Source organism: Pieris brassicae, chromosome Z (genome assembly GCF_905147105.1).
Source record: "Pieris brassicae chromosome Z, ilPieBrab1.1, whole genome shotgun sequence".
NCBI classification, from domain to species: domain Eukaryota; kingdom Metazoa; phylum Arthropoda; class Insecta; order Lepidoptera; family Pieridae; genus Pieris; species Pieris brassicae.
In genome coordinates this window covers 3,350,173-3,376,424 of record NC_059680.1, presented here as the reverse complement: position 1 = coordinate 3,376,424, position 26,252 = coordinate 3,350,173, and the positions used below count along the sequence as shown (strand labels likewise).

At 33.9% G+C, this 26,252-nt stretch overlaps 1 protein-coding gene across 1 annotated transcript in view; it reads right to left on the bottom strand.

The window, feature by feature from the left end:
• The window catches only part of LOC123718791 (adenylate cyclase type 6), a 129,621-nt gene extending 108,546 nt beyond the window's left edge, over nucleotides 1–21,075 (bottom strand). The window contains exon 1 of the mRNA XM_045675580.1: nucleotides 20,996–21,075. The gene's annotated coding sequence lies outside the window, so the exon portion shown is untranslated. The remainder of the gene's footprint in view (nucleotides 1–20,995) is intronic.
• Between the last annotated feature and the right edge of the window lie 5,177 nt (nucleotides 21,076–26,252).

Here is a 26,252-nt window from a genome sequence, read left to right as displayed (position 1 = left end):
AAAAAACAATCATGACTGGGACTGGATTCCTTCCTTTTAAATAATAATAAATATCCTTGAAGGATGTATATAATGTTTTCCAAAGACGAGAAAAACTTTTCGCAAGTTGTGACTGATCAATCGATCATTCCATTTCTGGATTGTATTCTTCTAAAACTTGTTGCCAGGTTTCCATTATATACGTATACAGACGCTATCTCTCCGGAATTGTATTGTATCATATTAACCTCCTTAAATATATACTAGTTTTTATAAGGAATGGTGGAATATAAAGCTTGATTGTAATTCGCATGTTTATTAGTAAATCATAAGGTCGCGAATTTTATACCCGGGTGGACTCAAAACTTTAGAAAACTGTTTTTTCGTGGGGTTATTTAAAAGATATCTTTCAATGTTATCGGCCTTGCCTTAGATGAGCCTTCATTTACTCTCGTGATACTGCAGTCTAAGCGATTTGCAATAGAGAGTGCACTTGTGGCTTTGCGCACACGAATTCGTACACTATAATATTTCCTGCGTACATGGAAGATGTTTATACAGATAAGTCACTTTTCACGGTCTGGCACACACAATGGCTCCTTCATTCCTCCTTTAAGAAAAAATGACTCAGGGCTATATATATAATAATACTGATGAAAGTCAATTCTCGATCTTTCAACGACAACGTTTTTACTTTTCACGTGAACGAAATTGATTTCAATTAAACATGAAAGTTTTGTTTTTATAGATTATGTGATTATTTCATGTGATCAAAAAGTTATTCATTAAATAAGTCCGATTAATAAATAATGACTTTTAAGGCATAAAAAATATCGACGTATTTCAGGTTAAATGTCTAAGCATTTCTTGACATTTAAGTCAAATAAACCAAACAAAAAGCTATAGCGAAAAAGTTGGGTGACATGAATGAAAAGCACTTCATGTTGCACGTTACATTCATGCTTACAATTCTTTACAGGATACCAACTCTATAATAAGGGTTGGTAAGTCCGAAAAGATCGAAAGAAAAGATCTAGATTTTGTTTAATATTTTTAGAAGCAATTTATCATCATTTAATTATATATGTATTATCTATTTATTTTAGATTAATATAACTATGTACACGTTTCGCGTAATTGAAGCAACACGAGATCTAGAATCTCAAGATAGATTTAATAGTACCTGGATTATTTACATTGTATTTGTAATAAAAATGCTATTATATTTTTATTTTTTATTGTTAAATTGTATGGTTGATATTAACAACTTTAAATTAAGGTTAATTTCTTTCTAAATTATATGTCATTAAAGTAATTTTCTTTTATATATTACTTGAAATCAATGTCGTATCAAGATTTCTACAGGCGACACATATAAAAGTAACATTCTAGGGTTTTTAAAAATAAATATTTATTTTTAAGTAGCCAACCCTAATTGTGGAAAAACTTCATTTGCTCTTTTTGTACCAAGCTCTGCGTTTTACCGCTGTCCATTTATTCTTTATTCGCATTAAAAAAGGATTACATTTTTAACAGTTGTATTAGAATTGATTTCTATGAGAATTTATTTTTAAAAAGTTATTCATTACAGATGCTTAATTAGTATTTTATTATACATGCGAATAAAAAGTCGCAACCCTTGTGTAAAAAAAAAATTATGTTGGCAAGAAGCGTTTATAACATGTTTGAAAAACACGAGTTTTACGGCACTTTTCAGCCGTTATGTATTTCCGTTTCCTTAATATTACTTTATTGCTTTCGTAGATGTCTACGCGACATGTCACTGCTACAGAACGTGTTCGTAGCAACTTCGTAGAGCTCACTCGTTCTACGTGCTACGAGACACAGTTAAGTGGGGTCAAGAGGGAACCTTTTGACGCTATGCTTAAGTAATATTTAAACATCCGCTTTAAATAACGAATTCGTACAAAACAATTTTGAATTTAAATTTAAAGACCACATTTAAATAGTGTAAATATCTTGTTATTAATAAATGGGTATTCTATTAAGGAACACGACAATTCATATAGTAACAGGCGTACGCTGAATTTCAATATACGACTGTCATAATTAATTTAGGTAAATTGAAGAATCACAACATTTGTAAAGATGTATCATTATCCTTCTTATACGATTCATTATAATCACTCTATAACGAAAATTTACTTATTTTTTTTTTTAATTTATTTTAAAAAAATACCATAAAATCTCTGTATTCGACCATGTACTTTCCACTTTTAATTTAAAATGTAAAATCATTAATCTCAAAATAAAACGGAAGTTTATCTCCGAGATTCATAAATAATGATTATGCAAGAAAAAACACTTTGTTAAAAAAATAACAATAAATAACAAAATAAACTCCAAAAAGTTTAGCAAACAAATCAATCTAAAAGTTTAGATCCCACAGGAAAATAAGGCTCGCAGATAAAAAAAGGAAAAACGTTATTCTTACCGAAGAAGAAGTAGGTATCGTTAACAACGCGATTGCGACTCGTCAACTTTGAGCAACGCTAGCACACGTCTACTCAGCTCGACAAACGAAACGCGTCTGATACAGCTAGCAAAACCAATTGCTACCAGTTCGCAGACTCTCTATTACGCAGTGCTGAAAACGTCATGAACGCGCTGTTTACTGAAAACGCGCTGGTTAATCTTATTTTTTCCGTTTGTTGTTTTAAAACATTTTATTTCATCAGTTACCTAAAATTTCACATATCTACCATCTAAAAGACATGGCATATATGTGGTGGTGTGACAGTTAACATTTAAAATATTATTAACGTTATATGACAAGAATTTTATCATAAAAACAGTGCACAAAACTTCTGCTGTAACGCAATTTAATTACTTTAAATTGCAGCGGCGAAGCGCTACATTGGTTACATTCGTTCGAAGCCCAACCATGGGAGGAGGACCCCTCACATCTGTTGCGTCGCGCATGATCCAAAAGACGGGAAAAACGATTACAAAAAACATAAAATTTCCATTTTGTTGACCATGTTGAATATTGTAATGAGATTCTAGAACGAGTGAGTCAATTGAATTCGTCAATATAAATGTACTTATTGCGAAGGAAAAATCGAATTCAAAATTACATAATAATATGATTTAGTACTAAATAGAATTTATTATTTACCGCTAACGAATTGAATATTACGATTTTACTTCAAATGTGACTTCAAAAAATTTCAACGAAATATCGCTTTTCGTATTTTAGAGGCAAGGTGATTTCAGTTTTAACACATATTTCTAATAATTTATTAATAAATTTATAGTTGTGCCAATTTGGTAATAATTAAGTAAATAAAGGTTGACAATGGTAAAATTAGTATTAAAAACCTAGCTAACCTAATTATTAACGTATTTTAAAATACAAGCGACGCTAAAATCTTAGTTTCTGAAATCTTTGTCCTTTTTTTATACTAACACCTTTTAGCCAAAATATCTAACTCACGAAGTACATTCTTAGACGTTTTGATTTTCTCGCTATGTTTTCCTAACCAGTATGAGCAAAAATTTATGACTTGCGTGATTGTTGGATAGTGGGGTTGAAAACCATGAAATTACGACTCACATGCCTAATCAACTAATATCCAAAATATTATTTATGATTAATATGGGCAAATTATGCTCGAAAAAAAACTCTCTAAATTTCCTATCACTGCCAGATCAAATGCAGGTCTTATATCAGACAAGGAGTACCGGCAAGAAATTCTCTGCCATATTTTAGACGAGAAATACTTAAACTAGAATACTTTTTCTTTTTAGTTATATAGGTTCGACAAAGCTATTATCAACTAAGGAAGCCAAAGGGGTCAGCTGAAATACAATTACCATTCCATTAAAATTTCTTTAACTCCAGGAATCAATTTGCTAACCAAAAGAGTAAAATAACATTTCTATTATAAACAGTAAATTGATTAATTTGTGCACGGACTTACTTTTGAGGTGATAACGTAACTTGTAATAGTTCTGTTACAAATGATAAATATTTTTTAATGAAGTAATTTAATATTCAAAAAAATTATACCTACATATTTATTAATGTCTCAGCCAAAAATAAAAAAATTAATTCTTATCAAGATGGCCACCTTTGGCTTTCATACTGGCCTTTAATCTGTTTGGCCTCGAATTGGATTCGCACTATGCATTTAAGCACTATTTCCAAGGGAAATTTCGCCACTGCTTGCTCCAAAGATTTTTTTAAGAGACTCAATGTTGCCTTGTCGTTTAGAGCAAGCCATGTCCTCTAAAACTGACCATAATTTAAAGTCTAAAGGTTTGGGCTAGATGAGGGCTAGTCTTCAGATCTTATAACGTTGGTTTCAAGCTAGGCTTGGGCAGTTCGTGCATTGTAACCAGGTGCAGAATCCTGCTGGAAAGTCCACGGTACATTGCAAAAAAAGTATATTGCTAAGAGGTTACACAACATGATCCAAGAATGTATCACACAATACTTTTTTCACCATAGTGTATTTTTTTGACTCCTTGATAAGACACCAAATCATCACTGACGCAGGATGATTACCACGTTGTACCTTTTCGAGCACTTGAGCAGCTTCTTTAGAACTATGAGCATATACTGTATCATTTTGCTTATTGTAGTGTCCTTCAATCGGGAAATTTTTTTCATCTGTAATGAGGATATTTATGTACTTTTCACCTGCGTATCGCGATAGAAGGCATTTTGATCGAACCACTCTCTTTAATTATAAAGATTGATTTAGGGCATGTCCTGTATATCAACGATAAGCACTGAGATTCAAGTCTTGTTTTATGATACGCGACAGAGTCCTAGCGGGAATCTTCATTTCTCGCGATAAGATTGTTTGCTTTCTAATGGGGTTTCGACGAATTCTGACTTTAACAGCATTAACAGCCTTTGTAGTTGTAACGCAGCCGCCCCGAATTTTTCTGGTCTTCGAGAGACGAAGTGTTGTACACGGCTGATACCAAGCTTAAAGTGTGTGGAATATGAACGACGGCTCCATACCTACTTTGTGCAAGGCGATCACTGCAATCCTATTTTCTTTAACATCCCATTCCATATTGTAATTTGATAATGAAAACGAAAAAATCTGAAGCTGGAACAAAAAAATAATGTTCTTGTATCTTTCGATTTAATCTTAAAATTTATTTCTTTAATCAGTCTTTTCTTTTAACAAGTAAGGCCAGCTAAATGAAGACATATAAGGTTGTTGTCGGTTTTTTTCTTAGAATCCCTCCACGATATTCGTCAAGATATTAACAATTATTTTGGCACAGGGGGCCTCATACGAACATGAATCTCCGTAATTCACCAAGTTTCCACCTTACTAAAGATTGGGAAGAAATATTTTATGAAAAACTAAATTGTTAAGCAGTAACAATTTAGTTTTTTCTATAAAATATCAAGTATTAACTGTCGTTTGTTTAAGGTCAAATTTTCATTTTCCTTTTTTGTCTATTAAAGTTTTCTGTTTCATATATTTGGATTATCAATGTAATCTGTTTTAGCTTTGTATAATATATTGGTTTAAGCTTTTTCTTTTATAATATGGATATGTGTTAGCTGTAAGATTACTTTTTTTATGTACTAGGAGGCAAACGGACAGGATGCTCACCTGATGTTAAGCGATACCGCCGCCTATGGACACTCACGATGCCAGAAGGCTCGCAAATCCCTTGCCTGCCTTTCAAGAATTTACTTATAAATAAACTAAAAATAATGGATTGGCGCACCAGAGCTTTATTATTATTTTTTGGTCAGAGTACAAACACACGATCTAAGGGTATGTGCTATATCAGAATGTTAATTACCAACACAATACTTGCAATACTTTATAAATCTGAATATTAAACCATTATTACAACTCAGATGTTAAAATATCGTATTTTGAAACTGAAACGGGAACGCAATTAACTTTAACGGCTTTTGCATTTGTCGTGGTTCGTGAATTGAATAGATTTGAGAAATTACAAATTATTTAGCATTTATTTTAGGCCCAGAGATGTGATGTCACGACACCATAATGTTCCGCGAGTTTCTCTCTCTGTATAAAGCAATTGGATTTTAACTTTGTGTTCAGGTTACGTGCTAAGGTTAATATAATCTAACTCAAACCATTATTTTTTGAAATACACATCAAACAAACATATTTTAACCCTATATTTAGGAGCCTTGCAAAAACGCTGGTCTGAGTAGAATATCCAACAATTTTATAAATATAAAAAACATCTTAACTACAGCAAATCATCCTCAAGAGTTAGTGTTTAATCGACAGTTTTTTATTTACCTGATAATTGACCTTAATCAATTTTTTCAAATATATTGAGAGATACTCTCGGACCTCAGTTTGGATTTTTTTATAAAACGGATAAAATTACTGCGACTATATCTTTAATCAGCATGGTCAATCAGCAGCGTGATCGGAAACGAAGTATCTGAGCGGACTATCTGTTTCCATCGGTTTCTGTCCAGCGCCTGTCTTATGAAAGTTTTGAGGACAATGAGTCTTCCACTTGATCGGTCCATCTGGTTATTGAACGTGATCTTTTGCCTTCTGTGTCACGTGCGTTTTGTATGGCCGAAATAAATATAATTCGCTGTAGGCATATGGTAGGCAGACGAGAGTTGGGTCATTGATGTATTGGTGCGCTTCGCAATTTACGGTATTCTGAGCATTCGCCGCCACTACGACATATCAAACGCATCGATCTTTTGCCTTTCTGGAGCCAAGATAGACCACGTTTCTACTCCAGTGTTGCCTAGAACACTAGAGCCTGTTTTTATTTTGGTTTTGATATCAATTTCTCTTTTCTTCCAGATGATGCCTAAACGTATCATAGCTCTAAGCATGCCAATTCGCCTTTTTATCTCGTGCACAGCTCTGTCGTTAGAGATTTGGAATCCGAAATATATAAAGCGGTGAACGATATTGATACCAGGAATGCTGCAAGTGACACATGGAAGCTTTCTGGCTCGATCTACGACAAGAATTACGTATATTAGCCTGTCATGTGGAACGTACAGTTACATAATAATTATATAAGGTTTTACAAATACTATATACAATATTTCGTTTTATACATTTGGTACAACTTCTTTCCTATTTACTAAATTACACGAACAGGTAGTTTTTTAAATATAACTATAGACTGAACGTTCACAATTTTTCAAAAAACATTGCATTCATGCATTTGGTAGGTACTTCTAATTCAACCTAAAAAAATATGTAAGTTGCCATAATCAAACGGCACGATTTCTTTATTCATTCAACCTGAATCTTGGTTGTCTAATAATACAGATTACAGATACAGGTATAAGAGTAAAACAGTGCAGAACCCTGCACTGTTTTTGCTTTTACCGTACGAACAAGTGTGATAAAGAAAGAAAAATTCATTGGTGCTCTAACGGATTTGAGTCTGAACCTGTCGCGCCGTCCCGGTTTGAGTTTTGCATGTTTTAACTACTTGTTTAACGCTCTATAACATGAATGTATGAGACCACATTCAGTCTGTGTATTTATTCAGATCATTAAACAACAAAGACTTTTGTAATAATTGATAACGTTATTGGATACTTGAATTCAATTAATGTCCATAGTAGCATAACTGTTCATGCGAAATGCAGCTAACTAGCGAGCGAGAGGACATTGGTGCAGCGGTTCGGAAAATCGACGCTTGGTAATTGGACCTACGTACAGTTAATTAAAATCACTCGAAGATTGTAAATACGTTTTTGTTTCGACATATATGACTGGATAATCTTAGCAATATAACTTTACTTTAAATATTCGAGTTCTATACATATCAAAATTCTTAATTACTGCAACTTTATACAAAAGAAACTCGTTTGAAGTCGTTATTTATCTCGTAATCACGTGGCATCAACACATTTAGAGCGTACAAATTCTTAAAAGGCCGGCAATGCACTCGCGAGCCCTCTGGCATTGAGAGTGTCCATGGGCGGCGGTATCACTTAACATCAGGTGAGCCTCCTGCCCGTTTGCCCCCTATTTTATAAAAAAAAAAAAAAACATTTCTTGGTTTCATTAATAATTATGTAGGAGAAGTAGGTCAAAGGCAAGGTTGCCCAGCTGGCAATAGAGTGCGACTCTGAACCCTGACGTCGTGCGTTCGAATCACAGCTGTGCCATACGATCGTGTATAGAATACATAATATTTTATCGGAATCAAAAAAGTTATTGTTGAAAGTATCGTATAAGCGACTATTGCGACGAGCTAGCTAAATCTTTAAATATAATTTAATTTCTGATAAAAACTCAAAGTTTATCCTCTAGAAAAAGAGAAAATTACCAAAAATTCTCCCAAAGACTGTCTCTGAGACAGTTATTAATTAATATAATGTATTCTTATATTGCTACTTTGCAAGTTTGCGTTTCCTCAAACAAAGATGAAATTATGTTTCTCATGTCGACTTGCCTTTTAAATTAAGTTAGTCTGCAGTCTTCGCTCAGTCTAATTATAAAGAACTTGTTCCTAGGTCTTCAAAAGCCATACCTCTTTGTTAATAAACATTCTAATGGCAAAACATTTTCAGTTTAAATTCATAGTTTCAAGGGTTGTTTATTAACAGCAGTACCTACTCAGAGTCAGTTATGAAATTAACGACTACTGTATATTACATACATGATTGCTGCTGCTGATTATTCAGCAGTCTTGGCCAAGTGGCTTCAGCGTGTGAGTTCGCCCCTTTCCGGTCCTTGGTTCGATCCCCGCCTGCGCAGCAATAGGCTTTCTGTCTATGTGCGCTAACATTTAATATTCTTTCAAACGGTGAATAAAAACATCGTGAGGGAAACAGCTTGCCTTAGACCCAAAACGTCGGAAAGATGGCGTGGGTGAGGATAGGATACAGAGAACCGATAAAATCTGAGGCCCAGACCGCATATATGTATATAATGTATTATAACTTTCTATTAATTTGAAACGTTATATGTAGTAATAGTTAAATGGTAAGTAAATTCGATTCTGTCTCTTTATAAACTGTTATAATTATTTAAGAATATACTACATTGTCTCTCAAGGGCCTTAAACGGTTGCCTTGGGTTGAACGCCGTAGCAAACTCCAAGAAACCATCTTTAGGGCATCTCAATTGCTTGGTTAGCAATTGGATATTAGACAACTAGTGTGTTTAAGACGAGAGCTACAATCAATACAAGCTGTATTTATAGTCAAGTAAATTATCTTTTTATCTCTCTAGAAGATTATGTAGTAAAATTACTAAATCACGCAGCAACTCAAAATTGAATGCCCGGTCGTTTATGCCGTTTTTTAGTTTCTAAATGTGTCCAATATATAAATCCTGGCTTAAGTAACCATTGAATTTTAATGAATATTTAATATATGTGCGGCTAATGACTTATGTTATACTTTATTTAGGCTGTCGTGACGTGGCATTTGAAGAGTACGATATAAATATATGAAACTACTTTGAACTATAAATTATTCTTCACTTTCCATCTGTTATGATTATGATTGAGTGGCCAGCATTGGTCACTGGTCAGTCTATCTAAAACTGGACTAATATTGAATGCGGCATCCTCAATGCATAATAAATAGAAACTTACAGTTTATAAACCACTCACTATTGCAACTGTGTGCTACGGTTAATACTATTTCCAGTCCCGAATATCAAATATTAAGTGATGATAATGCTTCACATGTGCCTTGTGCCGATTTCAGAATATTTTAAAGCCAAACAACAAACTAACTATTGTAGATTCGTGGAAGTTGTCTATAACATCTAGGTTATTTACCTACAAATCTAAATATCTAGATATAATATCCATGTACAAATTATTTCCAATAATTTTATATAAGCTTCAGGTTTCAGATTGTTTTATTAATGTTATTTTATAACACAATTATTTTAATATTTAAAAATGTAATGTTAGAGGTTGCATCTTTCAGACTTGTTTGAGTGTTATGTTTCTTTATGTCGTTATGTATGTTATGTATATTTAAAGTCTGGTAAGACATATTATATACAAGATCAAAGTGTATATACCTATATACCTAATATTTTGATTAATATAATAATATCAATGGCACGAAAACCTTTATAGATCTTGGTCTCAGATTTCTGTATCTGTTTCTTGATCATTTGTTAATGGAATAGGCAAGTAGGTGATCAGCCTTCTGTGTCTGACGCACGCCGTGGACTTTTTGGGTCTAAGGCAAGCCGGTTTCCTCTAAATATTTTCCATCATCGTTTGAGCGAATGTTAAATGCGCAAATAGAAAGAAAGTCCATTGGGGCACAGCCGCGGATCGAACCTACGACCTCAGGGATGTGATTCGCACGCTGAAGCCACTAGGCCAACAACGCTCATTTATCTTGATTAGGTATATATTTAAATTATATTTTTATAATGCAATTTTCCTGACTTTGGTCGTGTTAATTTATTTCGCAATCACCATGTCACAAGTTGCTTACTTAACTTTTAATTATCTTTTGACATTTCATTCTCATAATTCCTGAGCTTAAACAGCGCGCTGTTATGAGCTTTTTACTCAAAGTTTATTTTTTGTACATTTCTCATAAAGTAGTGCAACAAATATTTATACATAATACAGGATGGCCGTCAGTTTAAAGTTTTGTTAAAAAACTTATGTATAAATATTGGACGATCATTTCACTTGATTATTTGTTGGAACAATAAACTTTTTATCTATACTTCAATGTAATATTAAAAATCCGAAGATACTTGACTGATCCATTATTAAGGACTTCCACCGAGTCACGGCAAAAACCGCTAGTCGTTTACGTACATAGTGATTAAGGTCCACATTATATTAGATTTTCGGTTAAACAATACTATCTCCTCTATTAATTGATAGTAATAAATATTATTAATATATAATAATATTTAATAAATAAAGGACAATGAGTGAAAAAAAGTAAGGGAAAGCTATACAGTGTTGATAATGTAATTAAATTGAAACCTACGTCGTGAGTAAATTAAATTCACCACTTTAAACTCAACTTCCGATACAAAGTGCATCCTTATTCCTCATTGCTCTACCTTGTGTAATGCACTATCTATTAAATTTTACTTTGAGTAAATGGATGCATATAAGTTATGATTTTGTCAGCAAATTTTCAAAAGAGAAAAAGCATTGATTGTATCCACGTGTAACAAATGTATCTTTGTTGGTAAATTACTCATATTACAAAATAATATATACACATATTTCAGATATATAATGTTCCTTTTTTTAAATACAGAACTGGACAGACATCCAGCCACAATATCAATTGAGATGTGGCCTATTGGAGGCCTTAAATAAACCAATATTATTATATCTAGGAAAGATGGAGATTTTTAACCAAAACCTTCATTAGTCTTCAAATTTCAAGTTCGAATACGAGGCTCTGCCCCAGCATAGTAAACGGAAAATTTCGAGATCCAATCTTACCCCTGCGCAATGAAATTAGTTAAATAACGACTACACGTATGTCTGCAGTTTGTAGCCATACCACATCAGCGGTTACAATCAGTACGATGACGCATTTTCATGAATCGCGCTATTAAAGTGTTCCGACTGCTGAGTATGTATAAAACACCTCGACTTCAGCCATTCGGGCTTACCCGCGCGGAAAGTTTGTTCATATTAGGGTGAAAATCAGTCTTTACCAGTGAAGATCCCGTATTCCGTATTTTACTCTAGTAAGCTTCGGTGTCGACCTTAAGGTAAAGGTGCCACATACGAAAGCCCAATCCGCGGTCGGAGTCTCGCGAAGACTCCCTTGTGCTATTCGTAGAAGACTCATGACAAAAACTCACTTTATCCGGCTGAGCTTCTCTCGCCAAAACCGCAAATAATGAGCTTTCAACTTACACTGAGATTACAATCTAATAAAAACAAATATATAATACCTGGGGCCTTCGCCCCAGTCAGCCAGCGATTTGACTTTCGAGGATGCTTCTTGTATGTTAGAGGCAAAGTACATTTCCTTCTTCCATAAGTTTATATTCATGTGATTAAATAACTTCAGAATTGATTAATAACATAATTAAAATTTCTGTTACACAATTACCCACAGCACAACCTTCAACTATTATATTACATTGTTATTTAATTTAATATATTTAATCATGTTGTTTGCTTTGTGTGATTACCGGGCTGACCATATTACCAGGTAATTATGGGATGTCACACAAAGTAAGAAATGGTTGCTCGTTGTGTTAACGAGAGTTAATGATACTTACGTTTCCGCCTACCTCACGTGCTAATTTAAGATTGGATGATTATTGTTTGTAGCAAATATGTACTTTATTATAATGACATATTTTTCTTATTTAATTGACGGTTTTTTGAGGACGGCTAATACCGGCCTTACAGTGGACTGTAGTACCGTGTTTGTACCCATGGTTACCATAATTTACATCCACATCTCACGTGAAAATATTTTAATCGTTTGAATACTGTATAATGCGAGGTTGCCTTTCTGTTACTTATCATGTAATGTTTTCACAGATTTACATGTAAACAATATATAATGAGAAAAATTTCCAAAAACTAATGACTAGATAATAGAAATATAATATTATTAATATTTGTCCGCTGCACGCTATTCTCTAATACAACAGACGCTGTTTTTTTCACGGATTCGCTAATAGCTGATACCTAAATTAGTCGGTGGATATATCTCATTGAAACCCGTTCATATCTAACAAATAACATAACGTTCTAAACTTCCTCAAAACCTTTTATATTCAAAATTATTGTTCAGGACCTGACGGTTCCCTGTTTCAACCTATTAACTATTTTTCCACGTGCAAATGAGAGTTGCCTACTCGAGCGACGCTAACACTGAAATGTTTATAAACCTAGCAGGAAAAACAATTAAGTATAATTATATAAGCAAAATACCCCATGATATTTTTTTAAAAGTTTGGTTTAGTTGAATTCTATACTAATATATAGACTTCAGTCTATATTCACCACAGTTGAGATGCTTATTATTCTCATTTTTATACCTCTTTTGTGTTGGTGTTTTTGTAATTGTTATGTAGAGTTTATCACAATAGAATGCCAAATGGATGAGACTAGAAACTCACGACATAGGGAATCCTAGTGTGGGGCACATTCCGATTCATATACAACCTTTTTATAATTCTTAATATAGTTCTTTATTTCTGTTCTGGAGTAACTAAGCTCATTTAGATGAAATATTTTATTTTTATCATGTAAGAGATAAATATGCAGGAGTCATGCATTAAGATGCGACTAAAAAATAAAAAAATAAACCAGTAAAAATCGGGCGATTGTTAACCAAAGGAATATTTATTTATAATTAGTCTTCATACTTCCTCTTTATAATTCTCACAAATGCAATTCCATTGTTATTTGAATGGCGCTTATAACTATTAGAATACTATAATTGTAGACTTTTTTTCCGCGTCGAAAGAAAAATAAATAAAGAATTGTTATGTCTCGTGTTTCATTTGTTTATGTGTATGACTAATTACCAGCTAGTTATATAAATATCACCAAAGTATATAATTGAAACATTGTAACCACGAATTTTAAAAAGTTATTTTGACTGTATAGCCGGTAATCAGGTTTATTGATATTACAGAATGATAAGTCTAGAAATGGTTCCATACGAAATTAGTGAATTTTAGCAAAATTATACATGAATAAATACTTGTATATTTTCATAGATGTAAATATTTGTTTTTAATTCTTAACACCTAAACAGCTGGATCGACGTCGTGGGTACAGGATAACGTGTGTCGAGTCCGCTGGTTTTTATATAATATGTACAAAATGTATTACACTAATTATGTATTTATTAATAAGTACCAAATTCAAAATCATTTAAATCAATCATAAATACAATGTAATTGTGGCTTCAAACGTGCGGCCCTCATCCCTAAGTCCACACTTTTGGATCAGTTACTCCTACGGAGAAGTCAAACATTGTAACGATACCGGCATGTCTCCAACGCAAAATCTATGACATGTTTCAGACACAGAAGGCCGATCACCTACTTATCTAAAATAAACATGATCGAAGAAACGGATGCCTGGCTGAGGTCATTTAGAGTCCAGTCCAATATTTTATATAAAAATATTAATGTATTAATCAATAAGATAGCAAACCTATGTGAAACTAATTCGTGAAATTATTTAGGTCACAGAAGAAAAGCATACTAAAGAAACAACGAATAACAGTTCGCAAGAGAAGGTTCGTGTTTTCTATTTGTTTAATGAAGATAAATGTCATTTGTCAAAACGAAAGGAAAACGAAGTCGCATATTATAGGCTCATCGGTAATAACAAAACCTCTGAGGCGTGAATAAAGTCACCGGCTGAATAACGACAGAATAGAAAATTGAAAATCCTATATTGTTGGTCATACATTTCTCGTTTCCTTCGGTAACTAATAAACTACTTGATGCTAACGGAGCAATAAACTGAATATCAACAACGCTATCGTATCGAATTCTTTAGTTGTGTTTAGCCTTAATGGAGGCTGTTTCGCCGCCAAGGTTACGATTGAGACAAATTCTAAGTAAAGAAAACAAACAAAAACTATTGAAAGGAAACTCGTAATCTTTCAATGGAAATAGTTTGTGGGCTTTGTTACAACTTACAAACTCATCGTTTGAAATTTCTTTTGTAAGAAATACTTATGCATTGGAAAACGTCCTTCTTGAGGTATGGCGAAGTTGATTTAATGTATACAACAATAAGGTGATACTTAATTGGCTTCGAAAAATATGTTTATATATTTAAAAGTGATTCAATTTTTTTTAAGTGTAGTTTAGCCTAGATTAGGACTAGACATGGTTTGTTTATGTAAAAGGAGCCTAGCACGCATTGACAGGAGGCATCGCAAGTGCGTTGCCGGTCTTTTAAGAAATGGTAAGCTCTTTTCTTCACCCTAAGTCGAATTGGTTTGGATATACTTCAGGAGGCAGCTGGTCCCACATAGTGGAGGGGCGCGGCACAAATTGCCGCTCAGTTGTGGAACGACGGACGTCGAGGTGATACGGATGTACATAATACATAAATAAAATAACTTGTATTGAACCCAAAAGACACTAAACGATAAAAACGACAAAAATTTACTATGTTCACAACAAGAATGTCGAGGCTTGACACGGCTGGCTTTGGCTTCTGTTACTAAGATTACGAAGCTAGATGTACTCCTAATAGATTTTTTAAATTGGTTCGTTATAAACAAACAATTATTTTCTCTTTATAGTATTATATTGGATATAAATTGATAGTGAAGTTGTTATAGTATTACATTGTACGTTATTACTGTTCATTATAAATTACATTTGCGACAATCGAAATAAATATTTGAAATGGTTATCCTTTAATCATTTCTTCGTCAACATGTTTAACAGTAGTTACACTAAAATTATAAATTCATTTTTAACAAGTTATTATAATTACACCCCTAAGTCACACAGTACGGTAGAGCAGTCGGTACTGCGACCACCACATTCCAAACGCATCGTATAAACAACAGTTATGGAATACCAAATCGACTAAGCATTAATGGCTGGTCTGGATTAACTCATTCTATATTACTCAATCTCAATCTCATATTACTCAATCAATTAGGAGAACTTTACTTTAAATACAAATATAATATTCAACTAAAATTTATTAACATAAAAAAACTAATGCGACTGCAACTCTTGATTTTGACCTCAGATTACGTGTTCTTTTTTTTTATTTGCCATATATTAGGTCCTTATATATGAAATTGGCGTTTTGTCGTACGGCCACTTTGACCTCAAATACCTCCTCTTTGGTTAGGAATTTCAAATTCAAATTTGTACAGCTATTTACTCATGTATTTGTGCTTCGATGACCGTCATTCATTTGTTTTTTTCTTCTGTATTTTTCTGTTTGCGTCACTCATTTTACAAAATGGAAAACTTAAAATATCGCATTATTTACGGGTACGAGTTCCGCCGTGGCACTAGTGCTGCGGAAACGACTCAAAGGGTGAATGATGTGTATGGCGGTCATGTTGCAAAAGAAAACACAGTTCGTTTTTGGTTCCAACGTTTTCGTTCTGGAAATTTCGACCTGAAGAACAAGCCCCGTGGACGGCCTGAGACCCAAGTTGATAATGAAGTATTGAAGGCTATTGTGGAAGCGGATCCATCGCAAACCACGTCCGAGTTAGCTGCAGGCTGCGGTGTTAGTGATAAAACTGTCTTAATTCACTTGAAGCAAATTGGGAAGATTAAAAATCTTGAAAGACGGGTACCTCACGAATTGACTGAAGCAAACCGGCAAACGCGCGTCGACTGCTGCGTTACATCACTGAACCGGCACAATAATGAAGGTATTTTAAACCGAATCATTACCTGTGATGAAAAATGGATTCTTTACGATAATCGGAAGCGCTCAACGCAATGGTTGGATCCTGGCCAGCCAGTCAAATTCTGCCCCAAGCGAAAATTAACCCCAAAAAAGTTACTTGTAAGCGTTTGGTGGACTAGTGCCGGCCATGCAGTTTTCTCAAATCTGGCCACACTATTACGGCTGATGTCTATTGTCAGCAATTGCAAACCATGATGGAAAAGCTAGCGGCTAAACAACCTAGGCTGGTCAATCGCTCCACGCCACTGCTACTTCACGACAACGCTAGACCCAGACACACTGCACAACAGACGGCTACCAAATTAGAAGAGCTTCAATTGGAATGTCTAAGACATCCTCCGTACTCCCCGGACCTTGCTCCAACAGATTACCAATTTTTTCGAAATTTGGACAACTTCTTGCAAGGGAAAAAATTTAACCCTGATGGGTCAGTCCAATCTTTTGGAGCAAGGTCCGGAGAGTACGGAGGATGTCTTAGATATTCCAATTGAAGCTCTTCTAATTTGGTAGCCGTCTGTTGTGCAGCGTGTGGTCTAGCGTTGTCATGAAGTAGCAGTGGCGTGGAGCGATTGACCAGCCTAGGTTGTTTAGCCGCTAGCTTTTCCATCATGGTTTGCAATTGCTGACAATAGACATCCGCCGTAATAGTCTGGCCAGATTTGAGAAAACTGAAATGAACAATACCGGCACTAGTCCACCAAACGCTTACAAGTAACTTTTTTTGGGGTTAATTTTCCCTTGGGGCAGGATTTGGCTGGCTGGCCAGGATCCAACCATTGCGCTGAGCGCTTCCGATTATCGTAAAGAATCCATTTTTCATCACAGGTAATGATTCGGTTTAAAATACCTTCAGTATTGTGCCGGTTCAGTAATGTAACGCAGCAGTCGACGCGCGTTTGCCGGTTTGCTTCAGTCAATTCGTGAGGTACACACCTTTCAAGCTTTTTAATCTTCCCAATTTGCTTCAAGTGACTTAAAACAGTTTTATCACTAACACCACAGCCTGCAGCTAACTCGGACATGGTTTGCGATGGATCCGCTTCTACAATAGCCTTCAATACTTCATGATCAACTTGGGTCTCAGGCCGTCCACGGGTCTGGTTCTGCAGGTCGAAATTTCCAGAACGAAAACGTTGGAACCAAAAACAAACTGTGTTTTCTTTTGCAACATGACCGCCATACACATCATTTACCCTTCGAGTCGTTTCCGCAGCACTAGAGACACGGCGGAACTCGTACTCGTAAATAATGCGATACTTTAAGTTTTCCATTTTGTAAAATGAGTGATGCAAACAGAAAAAAACAGAAGAAAAAAACAAATGAATGACGGTCATCGGAGCACAAATACATGAGTAAATAGCTGTACAAATTTGAATTTGGAATTCCTTACTAAAGAGGAGAACATGGTGATTAAAGTGGCCCGTACGAAATACGCCAATTTCATATGTAAGGACCTAATATTTACAATTAAAAATATATATAATCCTAATTAATATTATTTTTATTAAATATACAAGTACCTTAGAAGTAACAAGTAGTAATAACTATCCAATCAATTTCAACAAGAAATCAATAACGCGTAATTGGAATTAAACGAAATTGTGATAATTACTCGATTTAACGCATTTTTATGAGTCCAGGAATATTTTTATACCGATAAAGTATTACAGCTTTTGCGTTTTTTTTTTATTATTTAAAGTTATGCTCATTTTATATAACAGAGCTTGATTTGTATTAATAATTATGTGAGACGTTATCAGAGTAGCTATCTAAATCTTAAGCTAAATGTCTAAGATAAGACGCTATCGGCGCGTCTTAATTTCAACAACAGTCATGTACCTGCTACTTCGTTTGCTACTATAATATAGATATACGCCAATCGAATTTGTATGTAACGTTCTCATGCCGAGTCTGATCTCCTATTTGAAACCTTTTTAAATCAATTTTAGTCGACAAAAACTATAGCGTTTATAGTAATTTTTGAACGAGCCAAAGAATATTAAACCTTATTCGCACACAGTAAGATACTATTTTAAATGACACCGATATTTGTTGCGTCTAACATTAACGTCAAAGGGCAAGGGTTCACAGTTTGAAAGGTCTCTAGGCTTTTTATATGATTTAATAGACAAAATTTCTCGTGGAGCCGTCCAGCTGTATTTTATTGTCATCAGTCACTAAGACAGAAATAGTAAAAAATTTCTAGTGGAGCACAACAATTATTTTATAGGTAAGTAGATATTCTGTGTCTGAAACGTACAGGTAATGTTATTTTAGGTTTAAGACATGATCTGATCTGATGATCTCCCAACCATTTAATCATGCTACATACATATAAAAATTATTTAAAAAAAAATTAAAACAAATTTGAAAAGTTTGGTCCCTGTGGCAGTGTACCTTTAACGCTGGCAGCATTTCCTCGCTGTATTGCGATACTTATACGTTGAGACAGGTAAACACCAGCTCTGGAGTCACAAGTACTTCCAACCAGGCGCCAACTTAAATCTTTAATAAGCGCCAGTACACTTGAACTCCAAGACCCAAGAGCCTCTACTTCAAAGGGAACAAAATCGAAGTTGGAGGAAAGACTATTATGTTTGTGCTGTTTATTATTCTCTGCCTGCTTTGCGCCCCCAGCTTGTTTACTTGTCCGAAGGAGGTGAGACGGGGCAAACATGTCCATAGTAGCATCCCATACCCGTCCCATTTCCCAAGGGATCAACGACATCCTATCAGGTAGCTTGCCATCTCTCTTTCGATGCCTGATGAAACAGCCCGCACTCTTTTGGCAATGCCACATTGCGCGGTCTGTTATTGAAATGTAACCTAACTGTGACTAAGAATTAAGGAAGTGTTTACGATTTAAAACAACAGCAGCTCTCAAAGAGTCGGGACTTGAGACACCCGTACGTTTGCGTCATACGGGAGTCATACAGACTCAGAATCTCGAAACCTTAGGTATTCTAAATAGTTCGCATGAAGCCGGAAATAGATCACTATGACGATGATGATAGATAATCGATATTGTAAAAAATATCACTTGCTAGCAATTCGTTATTTGTTTTTGTGCGTTGTTAACAAAAGTCACACACCGATAATTTTTTACGCCGGCTTTTTCTCTCGGCCTACATCCTCTGTCTTCTTTGCCGATGAGTAAGGATGTCTACCTATTCAAATTTAAATAATATAATGGAATAAGTGATACTTGTATCTTATGTTCCATAATAAACATATATATTTTTTTTTAATTTAACTTAAACTACCAACTGTCAAATAACTTATAATTTGTTCAAGTAATCATAATATCCCCCTAATAAAAATTACTACTCTTATATGAAACGTCATTTAAGTAAAACGTGTTATTGAGTAACGATCTTAATACCACAGTTTATAGTTAAAATACTTCGAAACTATGCCGTTGACTATAACGATTACTTAATTCGATTAAAATAACTTGAATTCAAGGTTCATGAAGTAGATTCAAATTATTTACGATATATAATAATGTTATAACATTAGGATTGTTTGCATAATGACATATTTATGTCGAGTGAAAAAATAAATGTTACAAAAGTAACATAAGTTAACTTTTGTGGTACATTTTTGAATTATACTGATATGGACTATGGAGTATGGTAACTTAATCAAATTTAACCAGTTTTACAAAGCGAAACATCAAACATATATATAACTATAGTAACTAGCTATATCTAAACATAATATAATAAAGAAGTATAAAAGTTTCATGCATTGTATTTATATATATTATTGTGTATAAGGTGTATAACGTGTGTATATTTATAAAACAATATTTTCAGATTTTTTACTATATAATACAGACAAGTATGATATCTGGCTCACTAAGTTAAACTAATAATTCTTTTATTTTTTACAATATTAGTTTTCATGTACCGTCATATTGAAGTTCTCTGGTGAAAGTTTATATTAAAATATAGTTTTTTTACCTTATGTGTGGTATTAAGTAACAATTATTATTGTTATACATTGATACATAAAATTTGGTAAACATAAAACATGGTATGTCCTTTCGATAGGTCGAATAATAATGAATAAGAGTCTAGACACCTTATAGAAATTTAAATTACGGTCCATGGATCTTTTACCAGAACTAAAAACTTTTTTCTTCCTCATAACAACTTTTCACCGTCAAATTTTAACGTATAAAGTTATCTTAATTAAACCTTCTCAATAACCTCAAAAAGTTGCATTATATTTAATATAGATAAAATTCATTTGATTATAGGCAATGTAGCTGTTATTGTATAACATAAAAATATATAAGGTCATGCGCATACAATGCCTTTTCAATCGCTTCGTTTCGTACTTCTTAGAATAAATCGTCCCAAAATTATATTAAAGGAATAAACTTCATACGATACAATACACTTAAATAAACGGCGTTCCTCTATCATATCACCCATCTTTAAAGATTCATAAACTATTATACTGTAGATTATTAACCACATTTAAATTTACACAATTTACGTCCAAAGTTAGTGCACGAGGACAAATATGCTTTAGGATGAGCGACCTTCATTCACTGGCAGATGATTCATAATTCGAATAGAAAAAATAATCGGACAACCATACTTAAATTTCGAAGATTTAACTCAAAATTACTTACTGTTTTTGTTGATGTTCGATAGATCTCGGGTTATATTGGGTAACACGCGCGAGCGATATGCGGTCCACCTTGCTAGAGCGAGAACGCGAGACTGAGGTGTTTGAAAACGAGGCTCGCTAGGTGATAACACCTGATAAGCAGGGCGTCATCGCTATGTAATAATAGCGAAGAGCATAGTAAAATAAATGGCATAGCTAGCACCTGCGCGTGCACATTAACTGCTTAGCAGTTTTTTGTTAGGAAATTCAATTGTTGCGTTATGCATTATGTTCTTTAAGTAAAGGTTGATGTTTAAGGTTTACATTGCCTTAATTATTTGTTTGATTATTTTACTAAGCTATCAATAAGTATTATTTTACTAAGACGATATTGATGTATAATATGGTCATACACAGTTTCTGTTACTATGCTGAAACCTAAGTAAATTTTTTTTCAATTTACTTGACGTTTCACCGAGCGTGAGTGTGTGTGAGAGTGTCCGAGAGTGATCTAACATTGGTCTTTGAAAATAATGAGTACACAACCCACAGGTCCATATAACTTATTCATATAAATAATCTTCAGTTTAATTTTTTATTATTAGCTTAGTATTATTTATTATTATTAATATAGTAATGTGTATGTTTATATAGTATTTAGTTATGAATATAAAAATATATGGCGAGGTGCTTATCTCTAAAATGGCAGTAACGGGTACCCATCAAGATTTGCACATCGCCATGTGTTGCTTACCTAGTCTTTTCCTACTGGTCATAATAATGTATGACGTAATATGCAAAGTACATGATTATAAAGGATCACTGGATACAACCTTAATATTTTAATCCCAGATTTAGTCTCGAGAAGTTGACGTATCAGTGACACGGTTTACCAAATGTTACACACATATATTTTTTAACGAACGACATTTAACTTGATGCTAATGGTGATGGAACACTTATAAGAAAGACGAAGTATCGTTCATTGTGATTGGTTAAGGAATAATAGATTGAACCACGAACGCATTAGAAACAAAACTCTAGTGGAGTACTGAGTCCAATAGCTATGACCAATCACAAACAACTGAAAAGCGAAGTGTTTCGTGTCTGCTCCAAATTAATTGGGATTATGATTTTAAAATCAATTTTGATGGTTGGAATCGAAAAAATGAACTATTTGTGTTTTAGCGAACCAATACCATCGCATAACAAACATTATTAAAATTCTCCGAACGCACTCTCTCACAGGCTTTAAAATTTAAATTAGTTAGCCGTAGGCGGTTTCGGTACCTACAGTGTTTGATATTTGTTGCTGAAACGTAAATGCAAAATAGTTGCTTATCATGCAAATTCACGTACTTGTGGAGTGAGTACACAGGTTTAAATGTAATGGAGTTGGAATTGCTTTGAGCTGTGTTAAATCGATGGTAAAACATTAAACAAACCATATAAATATGGTAGGTAGTAATATAATCCTTTGGTAAGAGACAACTAAATTTTAGAAGCCTGTCTTAGTTACATACAAGAAATTAGAGAAAGACAGAAGACGAGATGTTGCATCTGTTTCATTCATCAGGCTTACTATGAGGTTTCTTATGTAAAAGAACTCATTGAAACTTAAGTTTACGAGGGCCCAGGGTTTGGTCAGAGAGTTTTTCTAAACGTTCTGCCTTTTTGGCTTCTAAATATGGTATGTGGAATATAAATATTACATTCCTGTAATGGAAACAATTACATATATACACAAACACACACCTTCACGTACATACCCTCACCTTTACACCATCACACAACACATCCAAATTAGGTATTACTAAGTTAAATGTATTTAATCAGTGTCAACGTTAGTGATGGTTTGGTGGGGCCTGTCCCTAAACTATATTTTTGTGAAAAATTAGTGAAAACTACAGGCAAAGTGTATCAAGATACGGTCTTGGATCATGTTGTGAAAACTCTCAACAATACTCTTTTAAAATATACCGTGTCATTCTGCACCTGGTCACAAGGCATGAACTACCCAAGGCTGTCTGGAAACAGACATTCCGGACTTTATAAGAGCTGAAGACTGGCCCTCATCTAGCTCAAACCTCAACCCTTTAGACTTCAAATTATGGTCAGTTTTAGAGGACATGGCCTGCTCCAAACGACACGGTGACATTGAGTCTCTTAAAAGTCTTTGGCGCTAGCAGTGGCGAAATTTCCCACGTGCGGAAATCCATGGATTCGTAGCCAAACATATTTAAGACCTGTATAAAAGCAACAGGTGGCCATTACGAATACAATATCTTTTAATTTATGCTGAGACTTTAATAAATATGTAGGTATACATTTTAATAATAAGTACATACATTAATTTATTATAAAAATGCATTTCATTTGTTTCAATTGTATACCTAGTTCAGCCATGTTCTATATAACATGTTACATTGTAGCATAGTGATCGAATTTCCAATTCTGGGATATATGGATGAGAATTGTACCTATTGTAATCTACATAAATCACAATAAGTCATGTCAAGTCAATAGTAGTATTCTCATGAGCAACAACTATCTATAGACTACAGAGCAATGACAAATTACGAATGTAAACTAACTTTTTTCAACCGTTTCACACAAATTATCCAACAAAACCTTTTTAAATTCCAACTAGGTAAACGTCTGTGCGATCATATAGTTCCGTCGCACATTTCTGTAACTGTTTCTTTATAAGCTAATACATGATCAGCTTGATACTAACTGGTTCGAGTCCCGATCCAGATTAAATATAAAACGTATGGAAGCATAGTGCTAAGAGTCGAACTCTTCATAATATGCTGGATCCCTTCTAATTTATTTATGCCACGAGCGATTCATTAAAACAGCGTAGCTGTTGCCCGATGGTTAAACTCTGCTAAACTTTCGCTGTCATAGACGCAAATATAAAGTCTGGTACACTAAGCTCGCTATCAACAGCTTTGAATTCTGAATTATTCAAATTAACGAATGCACTCTCTGACTTGAATTAAATTCTTTTACAAAAAAACAATGGCCCTTCAAGCCTTTTTGGGTCTCAGATTTAGTTTTCAAAGAACAAGTGTTTCGCGATTTTTCTTTCTAATAGGCAAGTAATCAGAGTTCTAAGGCTAATACTCGCTGTCAACTTATTTGGATTTATTTCCCCATACGAGCCAGGGTTCGAACCTACCGCCTTAATCATGAAAGTCACACTCGAAAGCTTATATATTATGAATCGTTATTAACTCCTATACAATGAAAATGCAACTTTGCTCAAATAATTTTTCAGGCGTTATTATATCTTCAAGTTGTGTTGCAATACGGCTCATTATCATTCTTTTACATAGTTTTGTTATAATTAAATTCCATATATCACAATAATTAAAAAAAAACTCAGTTAAGACAGGCATAGAAAATAGAAATAAATATAGGCATAGAAAAAACTTAAATTTAATCAAAAATGGGAATGAAATCATGGGAAGTCAGAGTGTCTGATGTATCCTAGAACAGTCTCACAGAGAAATAATAATTATATATAAACATGACAGCAAAACGGTATACAAGCAGTCAATACAATATTAAGGAGATCACACACATAAAAATGACATAAAGAATAATAATAAAAATAAGATACAAGACCTAACAACAGTATAACAATTGTTTTAATTTATTATCGAAGAAATGTTCGAAAACAATGTGTCGACTTCAATGTTAGCATCAGGTAAGGTAGACATTCTGAAAAGAGATAGTGACCCAAGATTTAATCTGGACTTGGCAGGAATATTGAATGATAACAGCTCTAAAAGTATGGAGCAAGTTATTACATAGACTCATATTTTTCTTAATGTGACACTATCTATCAAGTGACGGCTCAGTGAAAGTATAAATCGCCCTTATAATTTATGAAAAGTTCCAGATTGGACAAGTATTTCATAGATAAGAGTGTTTTATAGATAATAAATGTATGTGGTTATCAGTGAAAGGTCTGGTGTCTCGAGTTCTAAAACCCATCATAACGCGACACTCCTGTATTGTTAATTAGTTTGTCGTAGTCGTCGAGTCGTACAGCAAACTTAACAAATCAATGTGTCCCGAACGAAAAACACATTTGATAGTCTCAGTTTTAATTTATATATCTTTAGATTCTTTCTCAACAGCGTTGAGAAAGTATCTGGAGCGTAGACAGTAATTAGATATATCGTTAATAAATAAAGAGAAGAACAAGGGTCCGAGGATTGAGCCCTTGAGGAAGCCAAAGTTGTTGCTAGAGTTAATGGTAATATAGATAAACTCTTGATGCCTACACAGTTTTGACAGTAAAATGAAAAGACTTCCAAATAACCATTCCAGTAATCTTTTGTTTCAAGCCTCAAATATAAAAGATATGATTTTGAAAAGTTAACATAACCAGTTTCTTCCCGTAAAAAAGTATATATATTTTATTATAAAGTGACGTAGGTGAAAAAGATGAGTCTGAATATAGCTCACATAAACAAATACATGTCAAGAAGGAACAAGAAGAAATCAAAAAAATAAATGATATTTCACTATCATAAAAAACAATGGAATCCGGTCAAACTAATTTAGCCAAATCATCATTGGATCGAAGTTAGATGGCCTGGCCTTAGTTTCGTCAGTTTTTCTGACAATATACTCGTGGAACAGTTTTTTATACATACATTTGCATATTTTTTCTCTTGCAAGCAGCCAGAGATTACTGAAAAGTACGTATATATTGTTTTTCAATGTTAAGTGCTTATTGACGTAGAATAAATTATTATCTTTGACACTAGAAGCGGACTCGCTGAGCAATTTACCAACGGTCCGAGAGCCTCGGCAGCGGTAAAATTGTGTTTTTTATTTATACCCATTGACTCTATGTACAGTTATTTTCACAGTCGTTTAACTCAATGTTGATGATCCGTCTAAGTGTAAGAGGTAAGTTTATGATAATCTTACAATGTTATGTGACAATAAACGCAGCTCGTATATTTGACGACGTTGTTGCATGTGCTGAAAATATATTTCTTAGTAGTCCATTGGTTTTATGATGAACCTTGATATTTACCAAGCAGCTTAAGTATCCAGTAACAGTAAGGTTTATATCGAGAGTTAAGCGTCCATATGTCATGCATCGAATTTGACGTAAGGTAGTCAAACGTATCGCTAAATGAATTTAACGACTATTATGTAAATTAATGCTAATATTATAAGATTTTATTTTATTAGCAAAAACATTACAACGTTAACAACTCAACAGACGCTTCACTAGTTTTGCTAGAAGT